Source organism: Hoplias malabaricus, chromosome 16, assembly GCF_029633855.1.
Source record: "Hoplias malabaricus isolate fHopMal1 chromosome 16, fHopMal1.hap1, whole genome shotgun sequence".
Classification (NCBI taxonomy): Eukaryota; Metazoa; Chordata; class Actinopteri; order Characiformes; family Erythrinidae; genus Hoplias; species Hoplias malabaricus.
In genome coordinates this window covers 19,246,827-19,258,305 of record NC_089815.1, presented here as the reverse complement: position 1 = coordinate 19,258,305, position 11,479 = coordinate 19,246,827, and positions in this window count along the sequence as shown.

The window sequence follows — 11,479 nt, the reverse complement described above, 5'->3', positions numbered from 1 at the left end:
AGAGAGCGAATGACAATCCCAGAAAATTCAGTGATCATATATTTTTCAAGGCGGGGCCAAAACCTCTCTGCAGTGCATCATGGCTCTCCTCTCTGTGCTCCTTCTGGCTGCCTGAATGCCAAACCTCATCCAATCTTGTGAGTGCTGCCTGAAAAATGTAAGAAGCTTTTTCCTATTTTTGGACACTAACTAGTGTTAGACAGGGTGTATGTATGGGAGTTAGAATGCTTCTAAAGCATGTATGGAGGTGAATTTTGTATTCTGATTACAACCCTTCCACATCTTTCTCTTTCAGACAGTGTTGATGTTGATATAGTGAATGGCACAGAAGCTAAACCCCACTCTAGGCCGTATATGGTGTCTGTCCAGACAAGTGAAGGACACAAATGTGGGGGCAGCACGGTGGTGCAGCAGGAAGTGTCACAGTCACACAGCTCCAGGGACCTGGAAGTTGTGGGTTCAAGTGCCACTCCGGGTGACTGTCTGTGAGGAGTTTGGTGTGTTCTCCCTGTGTCCACGTGGGTTTCCTCCGGGTGCTCCGGTTTCCTCTCACAGTCCAAAAACACACGTTGGTAGGTGGATTGGCGACTCAAAAGTGTCCATAGTTGTGAACGTGTGAGTGTGTGTTGCCCTGTGAAGACCTAGCGCCCCCTCCAGGGCGTGTTCCCGCCTTACGCCCAATGATTCCAGGTAGGCTCTGGACCCACACCCGACCCTGAACTGGATAAGCGCTTACAGATAATGAATGAAGGAATAAGATAATGTAGGAAATACTTACATATGAAAGGCATATGAAAGACAACCCCTATGAATCTAGTAGGCTTTTTATAACTATGGCATGTAGTAGTAATAAAAGTGAATTGAGATTTTTCAAGAGGACCCGCTCAATTAAATCTCTCTAATTAAATTTTATAAAGCTGGAATTAGCCATGATTTGAATCCAGAAGTCAAAATGAACTGTTAAATATGTATAAAACATGTGAACAAACAACAGCAAAAATAAAGTGACACTTTATGGATCAGAAACAAAGTGGCAACAGATTATAACATCAGCCCTTACTGATCTGTGTTTACCCGAGAAGGGAGTCGAGCCCTAGTCATCAGTTCTTACCTACCTGTGCTTTACCTGAGCAAAGAATCAAACTTTTACTAATATATCTGACTTTTTCTTCTACAAAGTGACTTTGTTTCTAGGTTACTGCTAATGTGATAATCACATTAGTTCCTGCTGTAGCGTTTACTTGGGGTAATGTGTAAAGTAAATGTCTTCTAATTTATACAGTAAATTAACAAAACCCTACAGACTTTACCCTCATTATTGTGAAAAATCACCTAAAGTAATTTTAACCATTTTTCAACAAGATAATGCCAGACCACATTCTGCAGCGATCACAACATAATGGCTACGTAGGAGAAGGATTCGGGTACTGAAATGGCCAGCCTGCAGTCCAGATCTTTCACCTATAAAGAACATTTTGCGCATCATAAAGAGGAACTCTGGTAAGAGTCACTTACACATACCATTCTTGTGTATACTGTTTGGTTTCAAGTTGTTTTGTTGTCTGTTTAGACAATAAATGTATATTTACCTCATTAAAACTTGAGTGACATTAACTATGTTACAGATTCAGGTGAATGAAATGTTAAGAGTCTTGCTCAATGTCTTCATTTGTTTTGTTAAATGAAGTTACAGGGAATAATCCTTCTGCATAGAAGTAGCAGTCATAGTCACTACACTACACACTGCAACACATATTCATACATTACACATACTGTCAGTCTGTTCTGACTTTGGTACATACCTCTGTGTATTTAGACTTATTGTTCATATTATCACCCCCATTTACCATACAGGTGCGTTAGTAAAAACTTAATTTCCAGAAAAGGAAATTGGATGGACTTTTTGTAAAAAGGAATAAAAACAAGAACCTGTATTTAACTGACAAAAACATGAAGAAGAATTTCCAAAGATTTCTCTGACCAACTTGATGTTGTTTTGTACGTATAACATTTTGAATGTGGTATTGTCACGATTAGTGGATGGCGGACTGACAGAGGCGGATGCAAACGCTAAAACACAGTGATTTTATTAATGAAGCAATATAACAAAACAAACACAAACGAACTTGAGAGCAAACACGACGACTGGATAAATGAAAGGACTCGAAATAACAACAAGAAATGAGGCAGCGAAAACAAGGAACAACTGACCAGAAAGTAGAACAACACGAAACAACACGACTTGGAATGGGAACCACACAAAACAAATGACCGATCAAAGGAAGTGACACAAGGGAACTTAAATACATGAACAAACGAAACACACCTGAAACAGATAATGAGGGTTAAGGACAAGGAGGTGGAACAAAGGCTGGACATGGGCGGAGACAAGGACAATAACAGACAGAGCCATGTGCAGAGAGAGCACATGGCGGGGAAAACAGGCATGACAGAATGAGGGCGTGACAGGTGTCTCTAACCCACTCCACATAAGTTGGAACAGGGGCAAAATTAGAGTGAAAAGCTTACAGAAAATGTGTGTAACCATATTTAAAAGAAAATGAGCAGGTGAATATAAAAGGTATAAAAACTTGTAAAAATAGTTAATTGCTCAATAATTTATGCTGCACTTCATGAGGGAATTGTCAAGAGTTCAAACAAAATATTTCTCAAAATATTTTCTCAATAATAAAATTATTGAGCACAAGGCAGTAACACACACTGGACAGGACATTAATCCATCACACACACACATACACGCACGAGTTAACGAATGATGCTGCGAGTGGAGCCATGCTGGGAGCCAAAGTACAGCTTATTTTACAACGGGCACTGAGTGCTGATTTTCTGAACAATAGGACTGGCCCCAAATATTCGGGTATTCAGATATTTGTTCATTGGGTATATATTCAGTTTCTAATTTTGAGATTCTGATATTTTTGGATAAATGTGATAAAGGCAACGCTCCACCACATTCAGGCTCCAGCAGTGAAAAGAGTGCTCTCCCCACTCCACCCATATCAGACTCATTGACATAAAAGTCTTTGTGCAAGTGAAGACTAAAACAACACACTTACAATGAAGTGAGGCAATGCCACCGTTAATTTTTTTTCAGTTTTGTGCCTGAAATTCAAGCACCTCCGCTCAAACTAAATTATATTTAGTGTATGCTCAGTGTCCTTAGTTAGCGAGATAGTTAGCAGGTTAGCAAGCCAAGGCGCAGCTTGGAGAGAGGGATATTAAATCAGGGGTCAGAATCAGATTTTGTTAATGGCAACAATATACACCACCTCACTATCTGAGTATTTGAATATTCGCCGAATATCCCAAACCGAGGTTCAGAAGCCCAAAAAATGGTATTGGGGACAGACCTCATGCACTGGAGTAATCCACACCAGCAAAAGTAATTCAATATTACCACCTATGCAGCAGGAATGGAGCAATATCCCCATCTTGATTCGTGCTTTTCAATTTTTGGAGGTTCAGTTTAGTCTTTTTACACATTTAAAGACACTGGGGAATTTGTAAACACATTAGACCGGTTTCCAGCATAGGGCTTTCATTTCCATGTATTGTATTTGTGTACCACTTCACAATAAGACTGAATACTTTCAGAATCATTGTTGAATAATTATTTAGGTAATTCATGTACAATTTCAAGAAATTACATAACATTAGTCCAAGGATATGTTAAAGAATCATTAATACAAAATTAACATCTAAATTCATCCAAACCCTTTTTAATCGGAGTGTTATATCTACTTATTCATTATTTTAATTATATTAGATAGATATATATTTATCAAATTATTAATGAATTATTGTTATTGTGCTTTTGAATATGAATTCACTTCTTTTAAGTCACTGACTAATACTTTCTATGGAAAGTCTTATTATAAATTAGTACTAATGAACACAACTGACTTCAAAATTGAAATAATTGCAACAATAACAGAAAATTAACGTTTGTGTATTCAGACAGTGCACCTAAAAGTAGCTGATTTATTATAAATAGTTTCTAGAAAGATTTGGACATATAGTGTTTATGGTCAGGTGAGAGATAGTTGAACTGCCTATATGTTTTTCCACTGTTTCTCAGCTGAATTAAATGTTGGAAAAATAAATGGCAAAGAGGGTACACCCCACTCCAGACATTATGGTGTCTATCCAGAAAAATGGAAAACACCACTGTGGTGGGATCCTTGTGTCTGATCAGTTCATCATGATGGTAGTAAACTGTTGGCCCTAGTAAGCTATTTCTTATGTTATTTCCCCTCAGATATTTACACAGCAGACAAATTTGAACAGTGATCTTTTTCCCTGTCCCCCTGCACTTATACTTGATGCACTGGATCACTTGGACTGCAGGCATGCGTGTGAGTAGGAAATAATATTCCTTTAAATATTCATTCATGCATTCATTCATTCATTCATTATCTGTAACCGCTTATCCAAATCAGGATCTACTACTTTCTTCTGCCTGGCTAAGTGCGTAATGTGTAAGTGCATTGGCAGTCAGTCACTCAGTCTGAAGACAGACACAATGACAGTGCGTAAATAAATTAAAAAAAAAGCCCTGTCTCTCTCTTCAGTCTCTGGTGGAGCCCCTGAAGATCATTTAATTGATCATTTAAAGTGAATTACACAGACTGGTGTCATTAAATTATAGCTCGGCCATATTGTAAATGAGGAGGCTACCTCAATATACTTCAGAGATTTAAATAAATAAATGAATTACTCTGATGCCTCATATTTCATTCTAAAGCTATTTGAAATACACTGGTTTTATTTAGATTTACCAGACACCCCTAATAGCAAGGAGATGGCAGACCACGTTTGGCCCACTGAGGGCAAATATGGAGGTCCACCAGCATTTTGCACAGTGTTTTCTGGGCAGACTACCGGTGATTAAACAGAATTTTAGACACAATGCCACATTTTAGGACTTTTCCATTCACAGTCCAATTTACTAATGTTTCATTCATCAGGTTCTTGTGTTAAACTTTACAAAGCAGAATTTTCATTGTAATTTTATAATTTCATTTTTAATGTAATTTTATATCAGGCATACTCATTATTATAACTCTCATAATTGTTGGTAATATTTGTATTAGTTTGTTTTCCAGGGTAAAATTCTCTGTGAATTTAAAATCTGTTTGAGGGGATAAAAATTTAGTTAGATCCTGTACAGGACAGGAACCTGAATTGTCTGATGGTGGACCAGCAGTGGTCTACAGTCAGTGGTGTGCAAACCTTTAAATGCCATGTATCGGTATCGCTGATACCAGCCTGAATTTTACTCAGTATTGGATTGGAAAGGAAATCTTTGGTATCAAACTTCACTAGTTTACTGTGGATAAACACCTGAAGTTGTTTCATATAACTGATTCACAGAGTGAAGACATCACAGATCTAGTCAGTGTCGTCATCTAATGTGTCTTAATTCTTTGAAATATCATCTTTATTCTATTAAAATATTGGTATGTATTGTATCCAGACATAGAAATGTAATCTAAATAAGCCTATAATAACCTTACACTACTTTATTATAACAAATAGTATATAAAATAATTAAAACCATTGCTAAGACAGCATTAATGAAGTGTACTGGTCCATACCTGACAAAACTCTCCATGGCCTCCTGCACACAGCATCCTTCACTTGGAGTACTGCCTGTACCAGGACTTAAAGCATGTTTTTTGATTTATAATACTGACGTCTACCTCCATCAGACTTTTACTGGGTGTTCCATTGGTTTTTTGCTTCCCCCAGCCAGCAACACTGCATTTCGATTTGTCCTTCCTTGGTAAGGAAATCCAGCTGATCGCTTTGCTCTTTTGGGCAGTTCTGTTTAGCTGAAGTGAAACACATGTTGGTTAACCATTATATTTATTAACTTTTATTTATGACACTTTATATATTAGTCTAAGTCCTTCTGGCAAATGTGAATGTCCACTAGTGGAATGGTTTAGTTAGTGGAGTTGCTAACCCTGCCTTCAACGCAGAAGGGTTTGATTCCCTGCCCAGGTAGGCTCACAATGCTATTCCAATAAGAGTATTGCCATAAGGACTTTTAACACTTGACTGCCTACATCTGTAACATATTTAAACACTAACAGTCACATGTTGCTATTAATATAAATGTATTTGGTCTGAACGTGTCCCCACAAATACTTAGTGCTCACTGAAATTGTTTCAAAAGACAGGGATTTTCAGTCTGTTTGCTTCCAGATATTCTGCTTGATTTATGGATTTGTTCAATCAAAAGCACACTTGATTTACATGATGATTTATTTATTAACCTGTAAAACTGGAAATGAAATGATAACTTAAAATAATACTGGTCTGACATGAGGAGAGACACTCAAATGTTATATATTTACTTACTGTAATTCTACTAATATTGTTTTTGTTGTTATTATTGTTTGTTATTTTTGTCTTACTGCTCAGATTACAAACGTTCTCTCAATCTGATTTTCTCATTTTCGCACAGTAAATTACAAAATGTAGGATATTTTCACTGGGTACATTTTTGCCAATACATTATTTTGCAGTGGGGTCTTTGGAACTTTGTGTGTGCTGTTTACCTGTAGCAGCATGATGTCACTGCTCAGAGTTTTGGAGTCATACATTGGATGAATGTGGTAAAACTTCAATGCAATTCTGCCTGGAATTTTGTCACTGTTCGGCAAGTTGTGAGCACCCAACACAACCGTTAGCTCCATACTCCTGTTAGAAACAAGTGAACTGTAGAGAAAATGGTGATTAGTTTTTCTTCACCATTATAATTAAAGGACTATACTAGAGATAAGAGTATTTATTGTCATTATACACGAGTATAATAAAAATTCTTCCAGAAATCAGGAGATATATTTATACATACAGATTTACATGGACAGCACAATAGTCAGCAGATTTGAGGTAGATGTTGCAGTAGAAATTACAATCACAGGTGCAAGCAGAAATGTGGTAGTGACCCCAAGGTAGAATGGTATGTTAAAGGGGAAAAGGACTGTTGATTGTGCATACCTGAAGTGTAACTTGTCTGTAAGTTTTTCTTCATTGTTTGAATTAGCACAGAAACTCATTTGATACATGAGTTGTTTAGTTTTGAAACACTTTAGGTCTGTGATTACTTTCTTCCAGGTAGTGGTCTCCCGAATTTAGAGTCAGTGAAATCTACAGCAAAAATAAGTCAATATTACCCACTCGTGGAGCAGGACAAGAGCAATATCCTCATCTCAGTTCATGCTTTTCTACGTTTGGCTGTCTCTTCATTTTCTAAAATTCTCCAGTGAGCAAAGAGAAAGCCAAGCATACGGACAGAGACACTTTTTTTACATTTACAGACACTGGGACTTCGCAAACACATTAGACCGGTTTAGAGCATGCCAACACCTTGGAGAGCAGGAAACGTGAGGAAATGTTTTTTGAAGGGGATTACTTAAGTGTGTTGCATAAAATCCCTCAAACGCTTAACTAGGGGAAAACAGTAAGGGATTTTCCTGTTTTTTCCTGTAAGGGAATTTCTCTGTTTTTACTAACTGAGAAATTGTGGCAGTAAAGGTTGACTGTTTCCATGACAACAAGGAAGCGTTCACTCATCGCCGTCGCTGAAGAGCTGTTTTACTATGTAACTACACATTACTCAGAAGGTTAAGAGTACAGTTTTTATCTTGAAAGGTTACACAATCAAAAATCTACAATAACAAAAGATGCTTTTGGACCCTGCGTTGAAGTTTGCAAAAGTTTAGAATGATATAGCCCTATAGAACATGATTCAGATCCCCCTGGAATAATGGGCATGTGTTAAAATGTAGGATTTTAGAGTCTGGTTGCCCAGTGACTGAATGGACAAAATATTAAAATTTTTATCTCAAAATAATTACTGTAAAAATAATCTCAAAATTACTATGATGTTATACATAAGTCTTGTATTGTATTTACCAACTGGCTGAAAGTCAATAAGGAGTCAATAAGGAAAAATAAATCAACTAAAAATCTTGGCTTTTAACGTGGCCTCACAACATCAGTGACATATATCTCTCATGACCCAGAGCGAACGCCAGAAGCTTCTTCCCTGGGCCAAGGAGAAAAAAGGACTGGACTGTTGTTCATTCGTCTTGTTTTCAGATTAATGTAAATTTTGCATTTCATTTGGAAATCGAGGTCCCAAAATGTCCCAGAGTGGAGAGGCACACAATCCAAGCTGCTTGAGTCTAGTGTGAAGTTTCCACAATCAGTGATGGTTTGGGGAGACATGTGGTCTACTGGTGTTGGTCCACTGTGTTATATCAAGTCCAAAGTCAGTGCAGCAGTCAATGCCTAGGTTAATAACCACAGTATCACTGGGCTTTATTGGCCAGCAAACTCGCCTGACCTAAAGCCCATAGAGAATATAGGGTATTGTCAAGTGGAAAATGAGAGACACCAGACCCATCAATGCAGACGAGCTGAAGATCCTTATCAAAGCAACCTTGGCTTCTATAACACCTCAGCAGTGCCACAGACTGATCACCTCCATGCCACACTGCATTGATGCATGCAAAAGGATCATTTTTTTTCATTTCTCTTATATAATATTCTAATTTTCTGTGATAATGACTTTTGTGTTTTGATAATCATCCGCATTAAAATAAATAAACACCTGAAATAGATCACACTGTTTGTAATGAATCTATGAGTTTCACTTTTTGAATTGAATTACTGAAATAAATATATTTTGACGATATGCTAATTTAGAGAGATGCACCTGTATGTCATATACTTCAGCAGTACTGCTGTGTCTGATCCACATCTCCCAGAATAAGTTATTCATTCATTCATTCATTATCTGTAACTGCTTATCCAATTCAGGGTCATGGTGGGTCCAGAGCCTACCTGGAATCATTGGGCGCAAGGCAGGAACACACCCTGGAGAGGGCGAAAGTCCTTCACAGGGCAACACACACACACACACTCCTACGGACACTTTTGAGTCGCCAACCCACCTACCAACATGCGTTTTTTGGACTGTGGGAGGAAACCCACACAGACACGGAGAGAACACACCAACTCCCAGAATAAGTTATAATAATTATTATTTATTTTATTATGATTGATCCGCTGAATGGTTCTTGGCCCTCAAATTGAATCTGACCAGAAAGTGAGAATTCTGTACAAGAATCGCACACACACAAATAAATCTCTAAGGATTGGTTTTATCCACACAGCTGGTTTATTAAATGTAATATTGAACTGGAAGATTGGAAGATTACAATTGTTCATCCAGTAGGGGATTCAACCCACAAGTCAGTTTATTAGTCGTGTGGATGCTCGCCGTTTGAACCATCACAGGCAAGTGACTCAAAGACTCAAAACTAAAATAAAGACAAATTATGAATGTGGTGTGAAGGAGATTAGATGAGTAATTTTGTTAGATAGAATAAAAAATAAAAGGGTAGAAAGTAGAAACAAATGACAGGTAAAAACAGTTTATTACAGAAAAGGGAGGCTGTAATACAATGGTTGAAGCTAGGAACAAAACCCACTCAGAGAACAGTGGGTAAAAGTACAACATTTTAAACCAAAAGGATTTCCTAAGTAAAATTATAAAAGGTAAAGGTAAAGCAAAGGGGAGAAATGTGTGAGAGAAACCCCTGTTTAGCCTCACACTTAATAGAGATGTGTTTTTTTTTTCTTTTTGTTCTTAGAGAAGAGGCTTGAAGAGAATATGTTGAGGGGTATTGCAGGGACACAGCCCTCTACTGTTATCAGCTGTGCTAAAGGCAAACGACTCCAGACAGACAGAGGGTGGTCACAAACCCTCTGACAGACCCTCTGACAGACAGACCCTCTGGTGGTCACAAACAACCATTACACAAATATTGAATATTAATTATTCATTCATTCATTCATAGTCTGTACCCGCTTATCCAGTTCAGGGTTGTGATGGACCTGGAGCCTACCCGGAATCACTGGGTGCAAGGCAGGAACACACCCTGGAGGGGGCGCCAGTCCTTCAAACACTCTCAGAAAGAAAAGGCATGGTACAGGTACAATATTATTCACTAAAGGTACAAACTGTGTAAATGTACCTTTAAAGATACAACAGTGTTTAAAAGTCCAGTATTGTTCCTTAAAGGTACATTACATTCTTTTCTCCAGAAGGAGAGATACATATTTGTAATCTTTTAGTAGAACTGTGTCGTGTAAGAACACATTATAAAAGTCCTGGAGATAAAACGTATGAAATCAACACAATTTTAAAATCTACAGTTATGTTCCCTAATTAAAGGCACAAATATGTACCCGTGGAGGTATCGCCACAGAGACGGCAAAAGGTAACACCACAGTGACACATTTTCTGAGAGTGCAGGGCAACACACACACACACACATTCACTCACACCCATGGACACTTTTGAGTAGCTAATCCACATACCAACGTGTTTTTTTGGACCATGGGAAGAAACCAGAGCACCCAGAGGAAACCCACGCAGACACAGGGAAAACACACACACACCCAGATTTGAACCCACAACCTCCCTGGACTCTAAATTGGAGCTATCATTTATCCCAGACATACACCTGACACCTCTGAGTTATGAAATGAACCACATAGCCTTATGTTCTCCCTGGGGTGTGTGTGGGGTGGGGGACAGTGTGAGCAGAGGGCTTCTCAGATCAGACGTGCCGAGTATGGACACTCCCAGAGCCATGTCACCTTGGTGCAAACACAGCAGCATGCATCTGGTGTCCCTCTTCTTCCAATGGCTTTGCTCAGAGACACAGCCTTAGTAGGTGACCACTCTGAGGGAGCCGATGGCATTCTCCATCAGTGTTCTTTGGCAATTCAGGGACACGCACCTCTTTTTCTAGGCCACAGACTGAGGCCTGAAGCTCTTGTTCTAACACTTTCAGGGTTCAGAGATCAGAGGTTTCTTTCATGTCCAGGGTGTAGCATCGAGCATCGCTAGACTAAACTACAGCTTCTTAATTTGCTACATAACATAGAAATATATATTTAGCTGTTTAACGACTGCCTTGAGGCAATGGCTCTCTTAGTTGAACCTCTCTGAAATAATGACATTATATTTAATTTACTAGATTTGACAAGACAAAGAATCAGTGTTCTTTTAGGAGTAAATGAACCAAACCAAAATTGTTACATTTCTGAATCATGCCTTTGCAATTATGACCAAACAATTTTGCTTTCACAATCTTCCTACACGAGTTTCTCACAAGAGCATAATTATTTCAGCATAACCTAAAGCAAGTTGATGACACTTGGGAGATTAACTAGGATACAATATAAAAGTTTGTTAAACATTTGTACACACAAAGTAATATCATTCGGACTAAACAATGTTTTACACAATTCTTAACTAAATTATTATGGCACGCACATAATATCTAACTGTCAGGAATCACGGAGCGGACTGACTGAGGCGGACGCATTTGCTAAAACGCGGACAGTTTAATAAAGCAAAACAAAGACA